Source organism: Pan troglodytes, chromosome 15 (assembly GCF_028858775.2).
Source record: "Pan troglodytes isolate AG18354 chromosome 15, NHGRI_mPanTro3-v2.0_pri, whole genome shotgun sequence".
NCBI lineage: Eukaryota > Metazoa > Chordata > Mammalia > Primates > Hominidae > Pan > Pan troglodytes.
Window position 1 is genome coordinate 104,032,808 of NC_072413.2, and position 19,571 is coordinate 104,052,378.

At 41.5% G+C, this 19,571-nt stretch overlaps 1 gene segment (V, D, J or C); it reads right to left on the reverse strand.

Moving 5' to 3' along the window:
• The window catches only part of LOC749440 (immunoglobulin heavy variable 4-34-like), a 34,511-nt gene that overhangs the window by 9,682 nt on the left and 5,258 nt on the right, over positions 1–19,571 (reverse strand).

Sequence of the window (19,571 nt, forward strand, 5' to 3'; positions counted from 1 at the left end):
ATATAACACCAACCATACACCCAGGTCATCTAAATTGTCATTTACCCCTTCAGACACATTGATACAGCTGCTGAGTGTAATAATCACAGTGAATTGAGACAAACCTGGATCCGTGAAATGTGTACTGTAGTTCAGAACATCCATCATGGTTAGAAGGATGCTACCTGTCCCAGGAAGTGGGTTATTTTTAAATAGCACCTGAGAGCTGCCCTTCTGAGACCTTTTGAAATTTGAGATTGTGTGTGAGATCTCAGGAGAAGGTAGTGGAATATATCTCCATCCTTCTCAATGTGTGACCCTGAGAATATGGCCTGACCTCTAAACACTTCTGTGTGAAAAGATGTACATTGGGGATAGCAGTGACAGCTTCAGATGAAAACTCTATAGTACATCAGCACTGGAGGATAGTCTCATCACCAAGATTAGTGAAATTACCTTTCCTGGGAACCAGAGAGGACCTCTGTGAGCTCTACCCTCTGAGATAACAAGGAACTCTGGTTCTTCCCTGACAGGTCACACATGTGAAACATGGCTGGACAATGACACTCAAGCCCAGAATTCGTACCCACATATTTACCAATTCAGATCCATCTGTCTCTGAAAGAATTTCTCCTCCGCTGAATTGCATGAACATACCCTAGGGTGTGCAGTATTGCAACTTGGGCATTTCACATTAGTTTGGTGAATTATATAATACACAAGATATCTCCATGGATGTTGTAACAGGAGAGTCATCAGAAGCTGGTTGTGTTGTATAATCTGGATAAACCTGGGCTCTCTTCTTAGGAGCTGAACAAGTGGGCTGACCTTCTGTGAGACGACAGAGGGAAAGAGACAGACTCAATATCCAGAGCGAGGTGAGCTCCTTACCTACCTACCAGGTGGTCTCTGGGCCATTTGTTGAGCAGATCCAGAAATACCTTCCTCACCCTCAGGAGAATTATGAACATTGAGAGAAATTGAGATACTTTTTTTATTTATAGGGAATATTTCATAGGCTTGTAGACATCTACGTGGGTGTGTACAGGGATGCTAGGATGTGCTCATACACAGAAGAGCAAGAATTATATTTCGTGGAAAGAAAACCAAAGAGCTTCTGAATTTGTAGGTACTGTTTGCTGCAAATGTCTCAGGTCACTAGATCATGTTATGCTGCTAGAGGAAAAACTTCCCAACATTGTCATGGAGACAAAATGCAAAACAGTAAAGATTCAACTGAGATTCCCTTGAAAATCACCAGTAATGAACAGGCCAAAAGAAATCAACCATTATGGAAAGAGTGGTTATTAAGTGAAATAGCAAATTCCATGTTGCAGTGAGAAGGAAGATCCATCTGACAGCTCATTTTCACCTCTACAAAGACTTCAGAACATAGACTAAGAGCAGAGCGTGAACTTAGGGCAAACAGGGGCCAGATGTTTGAGGAGGTTGGAGAGTGAGCCAGAGTCATTGTGAGCCATTCAGAAAAGCAGAGTGTTCCAGGGTGTATTGAGTCCTCCTGAGTTAAGAGGTGCTGAATATATGCAAGTTTCAGTGCTCTCATTGCGTTTTATTCTCTAGACTCTCTTGGATGTCCAGATTTGAACACGTGGAGTGTTGATGGAACTCAACATAACTAGGAACTTTTCAGTGAAGATGTAGGTAACAATGTGGGTATAATTAAATTCGGTTTATGAAAATATTATTACCCGAAATGTCAAAGTCAGTATCTATAAATTTATCTTTCTTTTGTATTTTACAGACAAGATTATTCTGTTGCCCAGGCTGGAGTGCAGACTCACCTATTAATTTAATAGCATAAAAACGATCAGTCCAATTTACGTAGTCCTGTAATCTCCATCAAGGATTTAGGTCCATGTGGCCTGTGACAGAGCTCTAGTCACAGAGGGAAGAGAGTGGTTTGTTGGGTTGATGCTGCTTCTTCAGAGGGGAATTTAAACAACTCCTCACCTCATCAAGTCTATTTTTATAACTGTGCAAGACCCTTGGGAATGCACTCACCATTTCTTACATAATGGGAGTTGACTGTGCCGTGAAGGTAACACGAAGATGTGCAAATTTAAAGCCTGGTTACATAACCTGTTGAATTTAAAATGCCTGGAGCCAATCACATTCTGGCATCTTGTTTAATTAGTTCTGAATGTATTTTCAGTTGGTTAGTTCAAGTTCCCATAATTCACTTTCTGCTAAAATAGTCATATACAATAATGTTGAGATATTAAAATAAAAAAACTAATTTGAAAATGAACCCAACTTCCAGGAGAGATGAAAGTTCCTTTGTGGTGAAGGGTTGAAATATGGTTGAACACTGAGGTTGTCTTCACAATTGTTTTAATTAGGGGAACTTCTATACATCCCTTATATTTATTAGAAACTCCCATTGAGAACCTTGAACTAACGTAATTAGTTGATGGAGCACACAACAACAATGCTGAAGGTTATTAAGCAGGAATTGCTATTACAACGTTAGCCTTGCTTTAAAGCACATATTTCTACCTGATGTGAAATTAGCCCAGGTGCGCTGATGAGAGTTTGTCAGTTAACCAAAGACCAGGAAATGGATACACGTGTTTCTGGAGCAGGGCATGGCTTTGGGATGCTTTGCGAAAAAAGTGGCTTCTCACGTCTTTGGGAAAACCCATCAAAATGGGCAAGTTAAGGATCTCTTAGGAGCACCCGTCTATCCCATACTCTTGGCTAATATTAAAGCGGAACTCAATGCAAAATGAGATACTATCGAAGTTAAGAAAACTGCTGTACCACTGCCTCAGCTCAGCACAGCTGCCTCCTTCCTCAGGCTTTCTGAAACTCTCGGGATGTGGGTTTCCACACTGTGTACTTCGCACAGTAATACTCGGCCGTGTCCTCAGCCTTTAGGCTGCTGATCTCAAGATATGCCGTGCTGACAGACGTGTCCATGGAGAAGACAAACCATCCTGTGAAGCCGTGGGTATACGTTGGGTTCCCAGTGTAGGTGATGATCCATCCCATCCACTCAAGGCCCTGTCCAGGGGTCTATCATACCCAATTCATACCATAGATGGTGAAGGTGTAACCAGAAGACTTATAGGAGACCTTCACTGAGGCCCCAGGCTTCTTCACCTCAGGCCCAGACTGCACCAGCTGCAGGGAGTGGGCACCTGTGGAGTGGACACAAGAGTGGGCGAAGTCTCACATGACTGGCCTGGTTTCTTCCTCAGCCCTGAGACTGGGGAGCCCCTTACCCGTTGCTGCTGCCATCAAGAAGAGGATCCTTCAGGTCCAGTCCATGGTGAGGAGCTGTGATCTAGGGGCTTCTCCAGAGGAGGGGTGTGGTTGTTGGGTGAGGCTCTCAGGGAACGGAGATACTATAGTCACCTCAGTTATTTGCATATTCATGAAGGATGCTATTTAATAGCCCAATTCCTGACCCAGTATGAGAAACAGACACATGGGTGACACAACTGTAGAAGCTGAGGGTTCAAGCCGTAATCCTGTTAGAGGCCATGTGTCCCCTACACATCCCTGAACTCTGTGTTGACAGAGCTTCCCCCACTGGAGAACAAGCTCCTCAAGGACAGCACCTCACTTTGAACCCAAATTTGACTGTCTCAGGGTCAACTTGCATCATTTCTAGACCATAATATGTGAATGCGTTATTTAGGGAATGACTGTGTTTATCCAAAAATTGCATTTATTTATAAGAAAGGATCTCTTCCTGACCTCCAGCAGAGTTTGAAATCCCCATTGTAAAAGTGGTTCTCATTACAACATCCAGTTTGATAAATGCTCACAATTGAATATTTATACACACTTCAGCAGTCTTTGTGAAATACTTATTTTAGATATTTTTAAAGGAAGTCCCAGGCCCTGGGAGGAACCTCTCCCCAGCCTCCTGTGCACCTGCTCTGGGGCGGGAGCCTGTGCTGGGTGTATCCGGAGCGCCCCCTGCAGCCCAGCCCCAACCATGCAGGGAGGTTTCTATCTGAGCTGACAAGAGTATATTCCTACCAGTGTATCCAGCTCAGTATAAAGTGGTTGTGCCCTGGCTCAGAATTCTCCTTTAGGGACACCACATGCTCCTCACACCATCTTTTGAAATAGTGAATTGCGTTTAGGAAACCCAGTGAACTCTGCAGAGAGACTCCAAGAAAAGATCTCATGCATCACCAGGGAGCCCTTTCCTGGAGCTCAAGAGGCACAGAATCATTGGACACACGGTGAACCCAAACACTCTTCAGGGATTGAGGGGAGACTCTTATTTCCTTTAGGGTCCTACAGTTGAGTATGGCACCTGAGAATACCTGCAGGTGCAGGTACATGCGGATAGAAACCCACTCCGACTCTGCTATTCAACTCACACATGCGCGCGCGTGTGTACACACACACACACACACATACATATATATATATTGTGGCTAATTTTTATATTAACGTATCCCATGTTTGCCATTTTTTTCTGGTATCCATCTCATGGAAAGCGCTCCCTACACTGGTACTAAGACTGAATATGTGTCTACTTTCTGTAAACAGAAGAAAACAGAATACAAGTGAACACTTGGGAAGTGCATGCACATTGAATTCACCTGGTCTCACTTTGGAACCCTGCAGATGCCCCATGAAAACTAAATTTGAGGCCAATGAGGGTTAAATCATTTCATTAGTGGTGAAGTTGCTGAAGTCAGAGGTTTCAAATTGCTCTATTTTTCATAATATTTTTTATCCAATTTTCCTCCTCAGATAGAGTTTGTGCATTGCCACACTCTCATATTTAATCCATATTGACTAAACTGGTGAGACGTAATGTGTGGAACATGGAAGCATTACATGTTCTTACAGTTGCATTTTAATGCTGTGGTGATCTTCTTTCTCTGGGCTGTGACCGATGCAAGAAGTCTCCAGGTGTGAAGCTGATTTTTGCTGTTTTCTGGCTGGAACATCACAGGAAAATTTTCTTAAATGTACTCCTATTGGCTAATTTTACCCATTTTCATGACAAAGGAAGGTTGCTGGTAAGGCTTGTAATGGGGATAGATTGCCTTTTGCCACATAGATAAGGATCTAAAAATGTCCTTCGCCTGTTTGTCTGTATGAACAAGGTCAGAGATTTTGGTCTCCTGGTAATAGAGCCATGAATGGATCTATGTGGATTCTCACCCTGAGAACCTAGAGGTTCCTGGAGGAAGGGAGATAAGAGTATGGGGGGCTGGGGCTCCCAGGATCTCTCACCCTCACGCTAGTCCAGACATGCCCTTTATGTTTATTTAGTTCAGATATATAACAAACCACATAGCCAGGCTCATTTAAATTATCCATCCTTAGTCTATATTGGGGCAGCAGCTGAGTATAATAATTACACTGAACTCAGACAAATCGGGCCCAATCCAATTTTTACTGTAGCTCAGAGCAGCTTTACTGACTCACTTAACTTGGAGATTATTTCTTCCCTGAAAGAACTGTAAGGGTTGCTGTGGAGCCTCTGCAGGGTTGGATTTTTTGCATCAGCCTGTCATGCAGGGTGTTCTGAATGATGCAGACCTTTATACTTAGATGGTAATTATTCCTAGTGATGTGGAAATGGCTGGCAGCCCTCAATTCTGTTTCTTTCTTTTGTTCCCCTGAGTGTCTACAAGAATCCCATGAACCTCAGGACTCTCCTTCAACGGATGACTCTGAAGATTGACAATCAACTCAGTGCTACAAACAGAGGGAGCTAAGTGAGGATTCTCAGTTAACTGATATGTTGAGCCAGCAACATAGGACACATCCAAGAATGAACCATTTTGTCAATGCCTATCAACATTAAATTCGAGATTTATGATTTTCAGTACGTTGGAGTTAAAATTTTTATGATTCTTAACAACGAGGTCTTAAACTTGATGGTTTGCAGATGAAACGAACTTGTCATGGTTAGACAGAAGCTTCTTTTTCTAGGAAGCTAGTCTTTTAAACTAAAGCACCTGAGAGGTGGTTTCCTGAGATCTTGTTAACATGTATCTATTGGAGAAAAAAATCAGGAAATCTGGTCTCAAATAATTGACAGAAAGCTTATGAAAAAATTTTATCAACACAGCCATGAAACTCCGGTTAGTCATTTTTTGGTTCTTTTGTTACAACTCAAGAAGCAATTAAGAAATCATCACAATCGCAAGCCTACTCCAAAAGAGATCAGCTTTCCATACTTCAAAAACAGACCAGTATTCATAAAGAGACACTTCTCCATTAGATCTACAACTTACACAGATTTCTGTAACCTGAAGAAGTTTCTCTAAGAAGATTATTCTCTAGACATCTATGTATGCTAAAATACATTGTGTTTATTTATGATTAATCTGTGCAAGCCCTTGGCACATTAAACAAACCATGTAAATGTGATAACTTTATCACTTACTGTGCTCTCACACTTTACTGGTTTCAAAAGTTCATCACCCTTGTGATGGAGCAATAGGTGCCTTTGAGAATATGCTGTTGCTTCAAGCGAACACATTCTAGATCCTCACTTGATTTCATCATTTCATATTGAGTGTAGGTGTGTCTATGACTGAAAACCCAACAGTTTTATCCAACAGATTCTTCTCTTATGAGATCATCCTGAAACCTGCCAACCACCTCCATCATGCATGCTTCCAATCTTTTGCTTTTAGGAAATAAGAGGCATAATCCATCCCTGCTTTAAGGTGAGAGACCTTCCTGACCTTCCATCATATTTAGTAGAAACTCTCATTGAGAGCCATAACAAACATTATTTGTTTATGGATCATACCTCAAAACTGAAACTGTTTTTCATAATGGCTATACCATTCTACATTTTCACAATTATGGAAAGCAGTATAAAGGCTCCTAAATGAATTAAAGCCAGAAATATTGTATGACCAGGAATCCTGTTTCTGGGAGTATATCCAAAGGAGATGAAATTACCACCTTGTAAAGATATCTGCATCCTATGTTTATTGAAACACTATTAATAACAGCAAAGATATGGAAACAATCTGTCAGTAGATAGATAAATGAATAAAGACAATGTGGTATATATGCACAATAGAATATAATTTATCAAAGAAAGATGCTGCCATTTGCCACGATGGATCAATTTCCATAGCCACTAACGGTGCACCCCATCCATTATAGCTTCTCCCTAGAGGATGGAAGGTCCTTATTCAGTAGTAACCACTGGCTGTGGTGGGAAGGTAACTTTTATGTACTGTTGAATTTTTCAGCATATCAATGTCTTAAAATATTCTGCTACGTCTGCATTGATAAAGTGGAGTCTAACATTGAAGGTAAAATTAAAAGTGTTTCAGCCATCTAGACACCAAGTCATCAGATGATCCTGGCTGTGTCCTTGAGGGAGTGGAGCATATGTAGTACCATTTGGATTGGGGATTGGTGTGTTTCCAGTTGTACGCAGAATAATTGTATTGTTAGGAATAATTATGACTTTATTCTTGTCTTTATTTGAAGATTATGTATAATCTCAGGAGATGTGTATGGGTTCAAGTTGACAAAGGGTGGACTCGTAATGCTAAATACTGAGTGCCAACTTGATCTCACTGAAGGATGCAGAGTATTGATCCCGGGTGTGTCTGTGTCGGTGTCACCAAAGGAGATTAACCTTTGAGCCAGTGGGCTGAAAAAGGCAGACACACCCTTAATCTGGGTGGCACAATCTAATCAGCTGCAAGTGTGGCCAGAATAAAAAGTAAACAGAAGAACATGAAAAGATTAGACTGGCTTCGCCTTCCAGCCTGCATCTTTCTCCCCTGCTGGATGCTTCCTTGTCTCAAACATCGGATTCCAAGTTCTTCAGCTTTGGGACTTGGACTGGCTTGTTTGCTCCTCAGCTTACAAATGGCTTATTGTGGACCTTGTGATAGTGTGAGTTAATACTCCTTAATAAACTCCGTGTGTGTGTGTGTGTGTGTGTCTGTGTGTGTGTGTGTATCCTACTTGTTCTGTCCCTCTAGGGGACACTAATACAATCTTAATTCACAAGAAATTTTAAAAAATAGGTGATTAGGAATTCCAGGATGGAATGCAGACTATATAGAAAATATCTTATGCCATTATACAAATGTATGAAATCAAAAGAGGTACTAAGTAGGTTCAGAAATAGTGTAGTCCTTAAGATTAAAGAAAAAAGAAACTGCACGTCAGCACTGGACTCCACTTGATGATGTTCCACAAAAGAGCACAACTTACACAATCGGGTTCCACTCTACAGGAATCCTGGAAATGGACTACAAAGGGAATGGATGGTGTGTGGTGGGAGGGGGTTCCCCACAGTTGGAGTGCTAGGTTAGGGAAAGGCATAGAAGGAAGGTGAAAATCATTCATGTGGTATTAACTTAGGGTATCTCAGTGGATTTGCAAGTTTAGCATAATATAGGAACATAAATAAAAACCGTTTAGATGTGGGTATATATATATGGGTTAATACACAACACATACTTCCTGTATTTATTACTTGAGATGTTCTACAAGAAATTACTGCACATTAACAAAAAATACATCAAGAATCAAGATATGAGTTTTTAATACTATTCTTCTGTAAAAGGAACCAGCGGCTGGGTGCAGTGGCTCACACCCATAATTCCAACACTTTAGGAGACTGAGGTGGGCAGATCATTTGAGGTCAGGAGTTCAAGACCAGCCTGGCCAACATAGCAAAACCTCATCTCTACTAAAAATACAAAAATTAGCCAGGTGTGATGTTGCACGTCTGTAATCCCAGCTACTTGGGAGGCTGAGACAGGAGAATCGCTTGAACTTGGGAGGTGGACGTTGCAGACTCTGTCTAAAAAAAATGAAAGAAAAGAAAAAAGAAAAAAGGAACGAGAATTTCTTTGAGAAATGGCTAATGGTAGCACTTCAGAAAAGAATATAGGAGGATAGTCTACAATTTCTTATAGTACCAGAAAATGAGAAAGGGTTACAAAACAAAGAATTGCTACTTTTGCATTTTTCTTGTTTGTTGGTCAATCTAGCTAGCAGTCTAACAATTCTGTTCATGTTTTATTTCTGTTTTTATTTTCATAGAATCAGGGTGTACATGTGCAGAGTTGTAACATATTTCATAAAGGTGAGGTTTGTGCTTCCGATGTAACTGTTACCCCATAGTGAACACTGGAGCCAATAGCTGATTTTTTAACCCTCACTTTCCTCTCACCTTGCCTTCTTTTGCAGTACCCAGTGTCTATTGTTTTTCTCTATGTACATGTGTACCCATTGTTTACTTTCCAATTATAAAAGAGAATTTTTTGAGTTATTTTATTTAGGATAATGTCCTTCAACTCTATTCATGTTGCTGTGAAAGACACAATTTCATTTTTTATGGCTGCATAGTATTCCATGATTTACATCTATCATATTTTATCTAATCATCCACTGATTGACACTTAGAGAGATTACTTGACTTTTCTATTGAAAATAGTGTTGCAATAAAAATAGGAATGCAGGTGACTTTTTCTTATATAAAAGTTTCCTTTTGGGAGAAACATACCCACCAGGAGGGATTACTGGGTCAAATGGTAATTCTAATTTTAGTTCTTTGAGAAATTTCTGTATTGTTTTTCATAGAGGTTGTACCAATTTGTATTCTCATCAAGCATATAAAAAGCATTATGCTTCTCTGCAAACATGTTTTATTTTTAATAGCCATTCTGACTGGTGGAAGATGCTATATCATGTTGTCTGTAATTTACATTTATCAGATGATTTGTGATGCTGAGCATGTTTTCTTATTTCTGTTGAACACTTCTATGTCTTCTTTTGAGAAATATCTTGTTTTTGCTCACTCTTTAATGAAGTTATTTGTTATTTCTAGTTGACTTATTTGAGTTACTTGTAGATTCTATATATTTGATGAATAGACTGCACATTTTTTTTTTACCATTCACAGGTTGTCTGTTCACCATATTGGTTATTTCTTTTGATGTGTAGATGATCTTTGGTTCAATTAATCCTGTTTGTCTAATCTTGTTTTCATTGAATTTGCTTTTGAAGTCTTAGTCATATTTTATTTGCTTAGGCCAATGTGCAGAGGATTATTTTTAGATTTTTTTCAAGCATTTTTATGAGTTTATAAATTTAAACATTAAATCCATATTCACAGTTAATTTGTGTCTGTGATGATATAGAAGTCTCATGTTATTCTTCTACATAAGGCTATCTAATTCTCCCAGCACTACTTATTGAATAGAGGGTTGTTTCCCAGCGTATATTTTTGTCAGTTTTGTCAAAGAACTGTTGGTTGTAGATATTTGGCTATATGTCTGGGCTCTTGATTTTTTTTCTACCACTACCATGCTGCCTTTCTTATATTTGTGTTGTGTAATTTGAAGTCAGGGAATGTGGTACTTCCAGCTTTGTTCTTTTTGGTTAGGACTGCTTTTGCTATTCAGACTGTTTTTCGGTTCTATATAAATTTTAGGATTTTAAAAAATACATAATTAATTAGTTACTTGATAGAAATTGCATGGACTCTGTATATTGCTTTGGGCAGTGTATTAGTCTATTTTACACTGCTATAAATTAATACCTGAGGCCAAGTGATTTACAAAGACAAGAGGCTTATTTGGCTTACAGATCTGCAGGTTGTGTGAGAAGCATGGCACCAGCATCTGCTTCTTGTGAGGGCCTCAGGAAGCTTACAGTCATGGTGGAAGGCAAAGGGGGAGAAGGCTGTGTCATATTGTGAGGAGTGGTTACATGAGAGGGTAGCAGGATTGCAAGACTCTTTTGAACAATCAGATCTCACAGTAGCTAATACAGCCAGAATTCACTAATTACCATGGGGTGGATGCCAAGCCAGTCCTGAAAAATCTCCTCATGACCCAAAACCACCCAGTTGGCCCCACCTCCAACATTGTGGGTTGCATTTCACCATGACATTTGGAGGGGAAAACCCCTAAATGATATCATTGCACTCTCGGACCCAAAGTTCTCATATTCTTCTTACACTGCAAAATATAATCACCTTTTTTCAATAGTTCCAAAAATCTTAACTTCATCAACCTCCAACTCAAATTTTCAAAGTCTCATCCGAGTCTTAAGGCAATGTCCCTCCAGCTGTGAGCTTGCAAGTTTAAAAAATAAAAGTTTTTTACTTCCAAGGTGCAATGATGATGCAGGCATTGGGTAAATAATTCCAATCCCAAGGGGATAAATTGGCCAAAGGAACAACCAACAGGCCCCACACACATATAAAACCCAGCACTGCAGATATTAAATCCTAACGCTACAAAATAATCTCTCTTGACTTTATGTAGTTCAACCAGGGCACACTGGAACAAGGATTGGGTCCCCAAAACCTCAGGCAGCCAATCCCTATAGCTTTGCTAGGCACAGACCACGGGGCTGCCTTCACAAGTGAGAGTCAAGTGCTGGAAGCTTTTCTAGGCTGAGGGTGCAAGCTGCCCGTAGCTCTACCATTCTGGGGTATTGAGGGTTGTGGTCACATTCCCACAACTTTACTATGAAGTGCCCTACTGGGGACTCTGAATGGGGGCTCCAACTCCATCTTTCCCCATCTTTGGCACTGCTCTAGTAGAGGCTTTCTGTGGTGGATCCACTCCTGCAGCAGGCTTCTTCCTGGGCATGCAGGGCTCTCTATACATCTGAAATCTAGGTAGAAGCTGCACAGGCTCCTTCACTCTTGCATTCTGCATACCTGCCAGAATCCAGTTATCCCAGAACCATTTACTGAATACAGAGTTTTTTTTTTTCCATTGCTTGTTTTTGTCAGCTTTGTCAAAGATCAAAGGCTTGCAGGTGTGCAACTTTATTTCTGTCTTCTATTTTGATCTATTTTTTTTTTCTGCAGGTCTGCTCTCGTACCAGTACAGGCTGTTTTTGTTAGCAAGACGTTATGGTGTAGTTTAAGGTCAGTATCATGATGCCTCTGGCATTATTCTTTTTCCTTAGGATTTCTTTGGCTATTCAGGGTCTTTTTTGGTTCCATATAAATTTTAGAATAGATTTTTTTTCTAATTCTGTGAAGAATGATGATGATAGTTTTATGTAAATAGCATTGAATCTGCGAATTCCTTTGGGCATTATGACAATGTTTACAATATTGATTCTTCCAATCCATGAGCATGAAATGTTTTCCCATTTATTTGTATCATTTATGATTTATGTATGCTGTGTTTTATAGTTCTCCTTGTAGGGATCTTTCACCTTGTTATCTGTATTCCCGGGCATTTCATTTTCTTTGTGGATACTGTAAGTTGGATAGGATTGTGTTCTTGATTATACTCTCAGCTTGGATGTGGTTGGCTTATAGAAATGCTGGTAATTTTTGTCCATTGATTCTGTATCCTGACACTTTACTAAAGTTGTTTATTCTAGAATTATTTTGGCAGAGTTTTTAGGATTTTCTAGATATAGAATTATATCATCAGTGAAGATGGACGGATTGACTTCCTTTCCTATTTGGATGCTGTCTTAGTCCATTCTCGCACTGTAAAGAAACACCTGAGACTGGGTCATTTATAAAGATAAGTGTTTTAATTGGCTCATTTAGTATGATGTTAACTGTGGGTCTGTTGTAGATGGCTCTTATTCTGAAGTATGTTTCTTTGATGTCTAGTCTGTTGAGGGTTTTTATCATGAGTAGATGTTAGATCCTATCGGAAGCTTTCTCAGCATCTATCGACATAATCATATGCTTCTTGCTTTTATTCTGTTTACATTGTGAATCAGAGTTACTGTGGATATTGAACGAGCCTTGCATCCCAGGGGTAAAGCCCACTTGACCATGATGTATCACATTTTAAAGTGCTTCTGGATTCAATTTGATGGTATTTTGTTGAGAACTTTCAGGTCTATGTTCATCAGGACTATTGACCTCACATTTTTTTTGTCATTATGTCTCTCCTGATTTTGTGTGCCAAGAGCACACAGTAGAGAAAGGACAGTCTTTTCAATAATGGTGTAAAACTGGCATTCATATGCAAAAGAAGTAAAATTAGGCCTTCTCTAACTCCATATAAAAAAATCAACTAATAGGCCGCGCGCGGTGGCTCATGCCTGTAATCCCAGCACTTTGGGAGGCCGAGGCGGGCGGATCACAAGGTCAGGAGATGGAGACCACAGTGAAACCCCGTCTCTACTAAAAATACAAAAAAAAAATTAGCCGGGCGCGGTGGCCGGCGCCTGTAGTCCCAGCTACTCGGGAGGCTGAGGCAGGAGAATGGCGTGAACTCGGGAGGCGGAGCTTGCAGTGAGCCGAGATCGCGCCACTGTACTCCAGCCTGGGCTACAGAGCAAGACTCCGTCTCCAAAAAAAAAAAAAAAAATCAACTAAAAATGGACATAATACCTGACGCCATAAACTCATAAATGACATGGAGCAAAAAAAATTCCTGCCATTAATTCGGAACTGATTTCTTTGAATTTAATAACAAAGCACAGGAAAAACTATGTGCAATTATAGATCTGACAAGAAGTTCTATCCAAATGTATAAATAACCTATACACCTCAATAGCAAATAACAAATGAACTGATAAAAAAGGGCAAAAACCTGGATAATTTTTTTCAGAAGATACATGCATGGCAAACAGAAAACGAAAAAGTTCTCAACATTCCTAATTATCAGAGGAATTCAAATAAGAAGCACAATGCTATATCAACTCACACTAGTTAATATGGCTATTATCAGAAATGTAACAGATGACAAATGTTGGCAAGAATGTGGGGGAAAGGGAAATATCCTGTGGTAGGATTGGTTACTCGATAAGTTGAAAATAAAGCTATCATATAATCTGGTGATCCCACTTCTTGTTATATATGCAAAGGAAATAAAATTACTTTGCCAAAGACATGTTCATTGCAAGATTATTAATAATAGTGTAGATTTGTAAAATAATTTAATGACTGTAAATGGATGAATGTATAAAGAAAATGTGTATACATACATCTGTATTTTATTTGGCTTTGAAAAGAGGGAAATTCTGACATTTGCAACAACACGGATGGACCTGGAGGACATGATGCTAGTGGAATAAGCCAGATGCAGAAAGACAAACGCTGCAGGATCTCATTTACATGTGGGATCTAAAATATTCAAGCTCTTGAAAGCAGAGGTAGAATAGTGGGTCCCAGGACCTGGGAGGAGAGGGAAATCGGGTGATGTGTGTTAAATTGTACAGTTTCAGTTGTGCAGGTTGGATGAGTTCTGGAGATCTAACATACAGCAATGGTCCTATAGTTAATACTGTATTGTAAAAATGATGGTTGCTGAAAGGGTAGATCTTAGGTGTTCTCATCAGACACTCATGCAGTAAATTAAAAAAAATAATAAAATGGTAGCACTGTGAGGTGATAGAAATACAAATTACCTGACCATCATGAGCATTTCACAATGTGTATCTGATATGGTTTGGATCTGTGTCCTGCCCCAAATCTCATGTTGTATTATAATCCTCAATTGTGAAGGGGTGACCTGGTGGGAGGTGACTGGGTCATGGAGTGGGTCTTTCATGAATGGTTTAGAACCAACTCCTGGTGCTGTTCTCATGAAAATGTGTGAGTTCTCACAAGGGAATCCCATTGAGGTTACTGTCCTGAGTCTGACTGGAGAAGACTCACCAGGCATCCCCGAGCTTCCTCACAACTCTGATGCTGGTGACCATGGTTGAGGACCTTTCATTCCCGTAGGTGGCAATATACACATTGTGCATGTGAGAATGAGTCCTCATATACAACGATTAAAAAAATGTAGAGACGACATTGGTGGGCACAGAAATCTAAAATTAAAGAGTTTCCCTAGAGAAACTGTCAGAAGCGGAGAAAGTCCCAAATCCTGACAGGAAACAAACCCCAGCCTCCATGTGCACCTGCTCTGGGATTCACTCTGAGTGGGTCCTGAGCGCCCCCTGCAGCTGATTTCCCCCAACGTTCCTGCAGGAGGTTTGTGTCTGGGCTCACACTTCTGTCCCCTCACAGTGTTTCTCACACAGTAATACACAGCCGTGTCCTCGGCCCTCAGGCTATTCGTTTGCAGATACAGGGAGTTCCTGGAATTGTCTCTGGAGATGATGAATCGGCCCTTCACAGAGTCTGCATAGTGCATCCTACTGCCATTCCAACTAACACCCGAGACCAACTCCAGCCCCTTTCCTGGAGCCTGATGGACCCAGTTCGTGTCACTGTTACTGAAGGTGAATCCAGAGGCTGCACAGGAGAGTCTCAGGGATCCCCCAGGCTGTACCAAGCCTCCCCCAGACTCCACCAGCTGCACCTCACACTGGACACCTGCAAACACAGAGACACCCTGGTCAGAAACTGCCACACATATCCACTGTTTCTCTCACTCATGTCCACTCACACTCAATATCCTTGTTCTTCATGAATCACCTTTTAAAATAGCAGCAAGAAAAACCCAGCTCAGCCCAAATTCCATGGCAATTTGTTTGTTGCTGATGACAAAGTGGAAACACCTGAGAATCCCAGGGCTGGCGCTTCTCTCCCAGGGCTGCAGGGTCAGGACTGGGCTGCTTTTTATCAGGAAAGGGGGGGGGGCCCTATTTGCATGTCTCCTATTTCATAGCGACCTCTGAAGTGGGACACCTGAGGAAAGGACTGAGCCCAGAGTAATGAGAGTGAAACAACAAACCTGAACAACTACAAATAAAGAAAAAAAAAACACTTTAACATATCAGAGTTGATGTCACAGAGCAAACATAAACTGTAAATTTGAGGAGATACAGCTTGGCAGGGAGACCCAGGATGCATATATGAGTGTTCCTGGGGCAGGTGTCGCTCCATGGCATTTAAGCTAACCTCAAAACATTTAGAGTTCCTTGAGGATGTACGCATTAACGGTGCTAGAGTGTGAAGCTTCTAATGCCATATATTGTTGCAGGCTTTCCTTACAAAGTTGGGAAATATCCCAGATGACCACACACTCACCCAAGGTGACCTCGCACATCCCCAAGGTCACCTCACATATGCCCTGAATCACCTCACGCATCCCCAATTTCACCTCACATGTGCCCTGAGTCACCACACACATCCCCAGTGTCACCTTACACATCCTGCAGGTCACCTCACACATCCACCAAGTCACCTCAAACATTTCCCAGGTCACCGCACACATACCCCACATCACCTCAGACACACCCTGGTCACCTCATACATACGTCAGGTCACCTCACGCTCACCCAAGGTCACCTCACACATCCCGTAGGTCACCTCGTAAATCCCCCAGGTCACCACATACATGCACCAGTTCACCTCACACATTCCTCAGGCACTTCACACCTGCCCCTGTTCACCTCATACATCCCCCAGGTCACCTCGTAAATCCCCCAGGTCACCACATACATGCACCAGTTCACCTCACACATTCCTCAGGCACTTCATACCTGCCCCTGTTCACCTCATACATCCCCCAGGTAACCTAACACATGCACCAGGTCACCTCATATGCACCCAGGTTACTGCACACATGCCCTCTGTCACCTCACACATGCCCCAGGTCACCTCACGCATTCCCCATGTCACCTCAAACGGTCCCAGGTCACCATACACATTCCACAGGTCACCTCACACGTGCCTTAGGTGACTTCACATGTGCCCACCTCACACATTTCCAGGTCCCCACAGATGCCCCAGGTGACCTCATACCTCCTTAGGTCACCTCACACACACCCACATCACCACCAATCCCCGATGTCACCTGACATGTGCCCAAGTCACCTCACACACACCCAGGTCACCTCACATCCATCCTGGGTTACCTCACACACACCCAGGTCACCTCACATCCACCCTGGCTCACCTCACACTCACCCGAGGTCAGCTCACACATATCCCCCATGTCACCTCACATGTGCCTCAAATCACCTTACATGCATCCAGGTCACCTCACACTTGCTCTGTGTCACCTCACAAATCCCCCTGGCTTACCCAACATATCTCCCATGTCCCCTCACATGTGTCTCTGGTCACCTCATATGTGCCATGTTCACCTCACACATAGCCCCAGGTAATCTTACACAGCCCCCAGGTCACCTCACCTTCATACAGGTCACCTCACACATGCTATGATACATGTATATATTATGGAATTGTTAATCAAGCTATTTGACATATCCATCACCTCACACATCTATCATTTCATCATTTCATTTTTTTTTTTTGAGTTGGAGTCTCACTGTTGCCCAGGCTGGAGTGCAGTGGCATGATCTCAGCTCACTGCAACCTCTGTCTCCCAGGTTCAAGCAATTCTCCTGCATCAGCCTCCCGAGTAGCTGGGATTACAGCCGCGTGCCACCACACCTGGCTATTTTTTGTGTTTTTAGTGGAGACGGGGTTTTGCCATCTGGCCAGGCTGGTCTTGAACTCCAAACCTTGTGATTCGCCTGCCTCAGCCTCCCAAAGTGCTGGGATTACAGGTGTGAGCCACCGCGCCCAGCCTGTATCATTTCTTAGTGAGAAAATTTTTAACATTTGCATTTTTAGCCATTTTGAAATATATAATGCATTATTAGCCATATTTTCCATCTTGTGCATTAGAACGCTATAACTTTCTCCTTCTGTCTAACTGGAACATTTCACCCTTTGACCAAAATCTCGCCTTTTCCAGTCTACCCCTCCAGCCCCTGGTAACCAACACTCTACTCTGCTTCTGTGAGTCTACCATTTAAACAAACTACAGTGAAATCGCGAATTACTTGTCTTCTGCGCCTGCCTGTGGAACTTCACATATGGTCCTCTAGAGTCATGCCTGCTGTTGCAAATGCAGGATTCCCTTCTTATTTTAGGATGAACATTACTCCATTGGGTACATACTGCGTTTTCTTTAGTAATTCATCCATTTATGGTAATTTAGGATGTTCCCAAATCAATACTATCATAAATATTCCTGCAATGAACGTGGGGGCGCAGCTGTCTCTTTGACATACTGATTGCACTTCCTGTGTATACATAGCCAGTAGTGGGCTTGTTGGAAACTATGGTAGTTCTATTTTTATTTTTTGAGGAACCTCCATAGTATTCTCCATAATGTCTGTACTAATTGACATTTTCAGTAACAATATATATAGGCTCCCTTTACTCCACTTCTGCCCCAATACTGGTTATCTTTCATCTTCTTTAAAAATAGCTATTCTAACAGGTATGGGGTGATAATTTATTGTAGATTACATTTGAATTTTTAAAATTATTACTCATATTTAACATTTTATATATCTATATGTCATTTGTATGTATTTTTTGAAAAATGTGTATTCAAGTCATTTGCCTATTTATTAATAGGATCGTTTTGTAGTTGTTCTTGTCCTCACAAGATACGGCATCAGCTCCATGTATCCTGGACTCATTGCCACTGCACACCCCAGACCCAATGCCACCATGAACGTACTGGACTCAAGGATACTGCAAACTCCAAAATTGGTGTCCCCAAAACAGGAGCCCCTGAACACACCAAAGCAGCATCTCTGCATGTACCTAAACAAGGGATGCACACAATGCCACCACAGTAATACACAGACCTATCCTCGGCTCCGATGCTGTTCATTTGCAGATACAGTGATTTCTTGGCATCATCTCTGGAGAGGGTGAATTGATCCTTCACAGAGTCTGCATAGCTTGTGCTACCTACACAACAACTCATAAATGAGACCTACTCCAGCCCTTTCCCAGGAGCCTGATGGACCCAGCTCATCCAGTACCTAATAAAGGTACTAAAGTGTGAATCCAGAGGCTGCAAAAGAAAGTCTCAGGGACTCCCAGGCTATAACAAGCCTCCCAAAGACCCCACCAGAAGCACCTCACACTGGACACCTGCAAACACACAGACACCCTGGTCAGAACCTGCCACACATATCCACTGTTTCTCTCACTTGTGTCCACTCACACTCAATATCTCTAGTTCTCCATGAGTCACCTTTTACATTAGCAACAAGGAAAACCCAGCTCAGCCCAAACTCCATAGTGAGTCCTCTGTGTTCAGAGACCTGACCACCAAATGGAAACTCCTGGTACTTCTGGACTGGGGCTCTTCTCCCGTAGACGCAGGCAAGGCTGGTTTTCATCAGGACAGTGAGGGCCCTATTTGCATGTCTCCTCCTCTATAGCAAGCTCTGGGGTGGGACACCAGGAGAGCCGTGTCCAGAGCAGACGTGAGATTCCTGGAGGAGCTTAGTGTCAATGACAGCATTTGGGAAAATATAATTTCTTATTATGTGATTTTGCCATTAAAATTACTTAGCAATTATTATTTCATTTATTTTTTACATATTTGTACAAAAATAAATATAACTGCATTAAGCAAACTTTAAGAGATATGGAGAGATAAATAGAAAATAATAAAAATTAGGAGAAGACTTTAGCACCTCACTTTCAATAATGGATAGAACATCATTAAGAGAATTCTTAAGAAGACAGTGGACTTGAACAACACTATTGAACAAATTGACCTAATAGACATCTACAGAACCTTCCAACCAAGAGCAGTGTAATATGTATGCTTCTGAAGCAAAGACTAAATATTCTCCATGATAGGTCACATGTTAAGTAAAAAAGGGACTCTCAACATTTAAAGAAGTAATGCCAACCATTCTCTAACTTTTTCAAAAATTGGTGA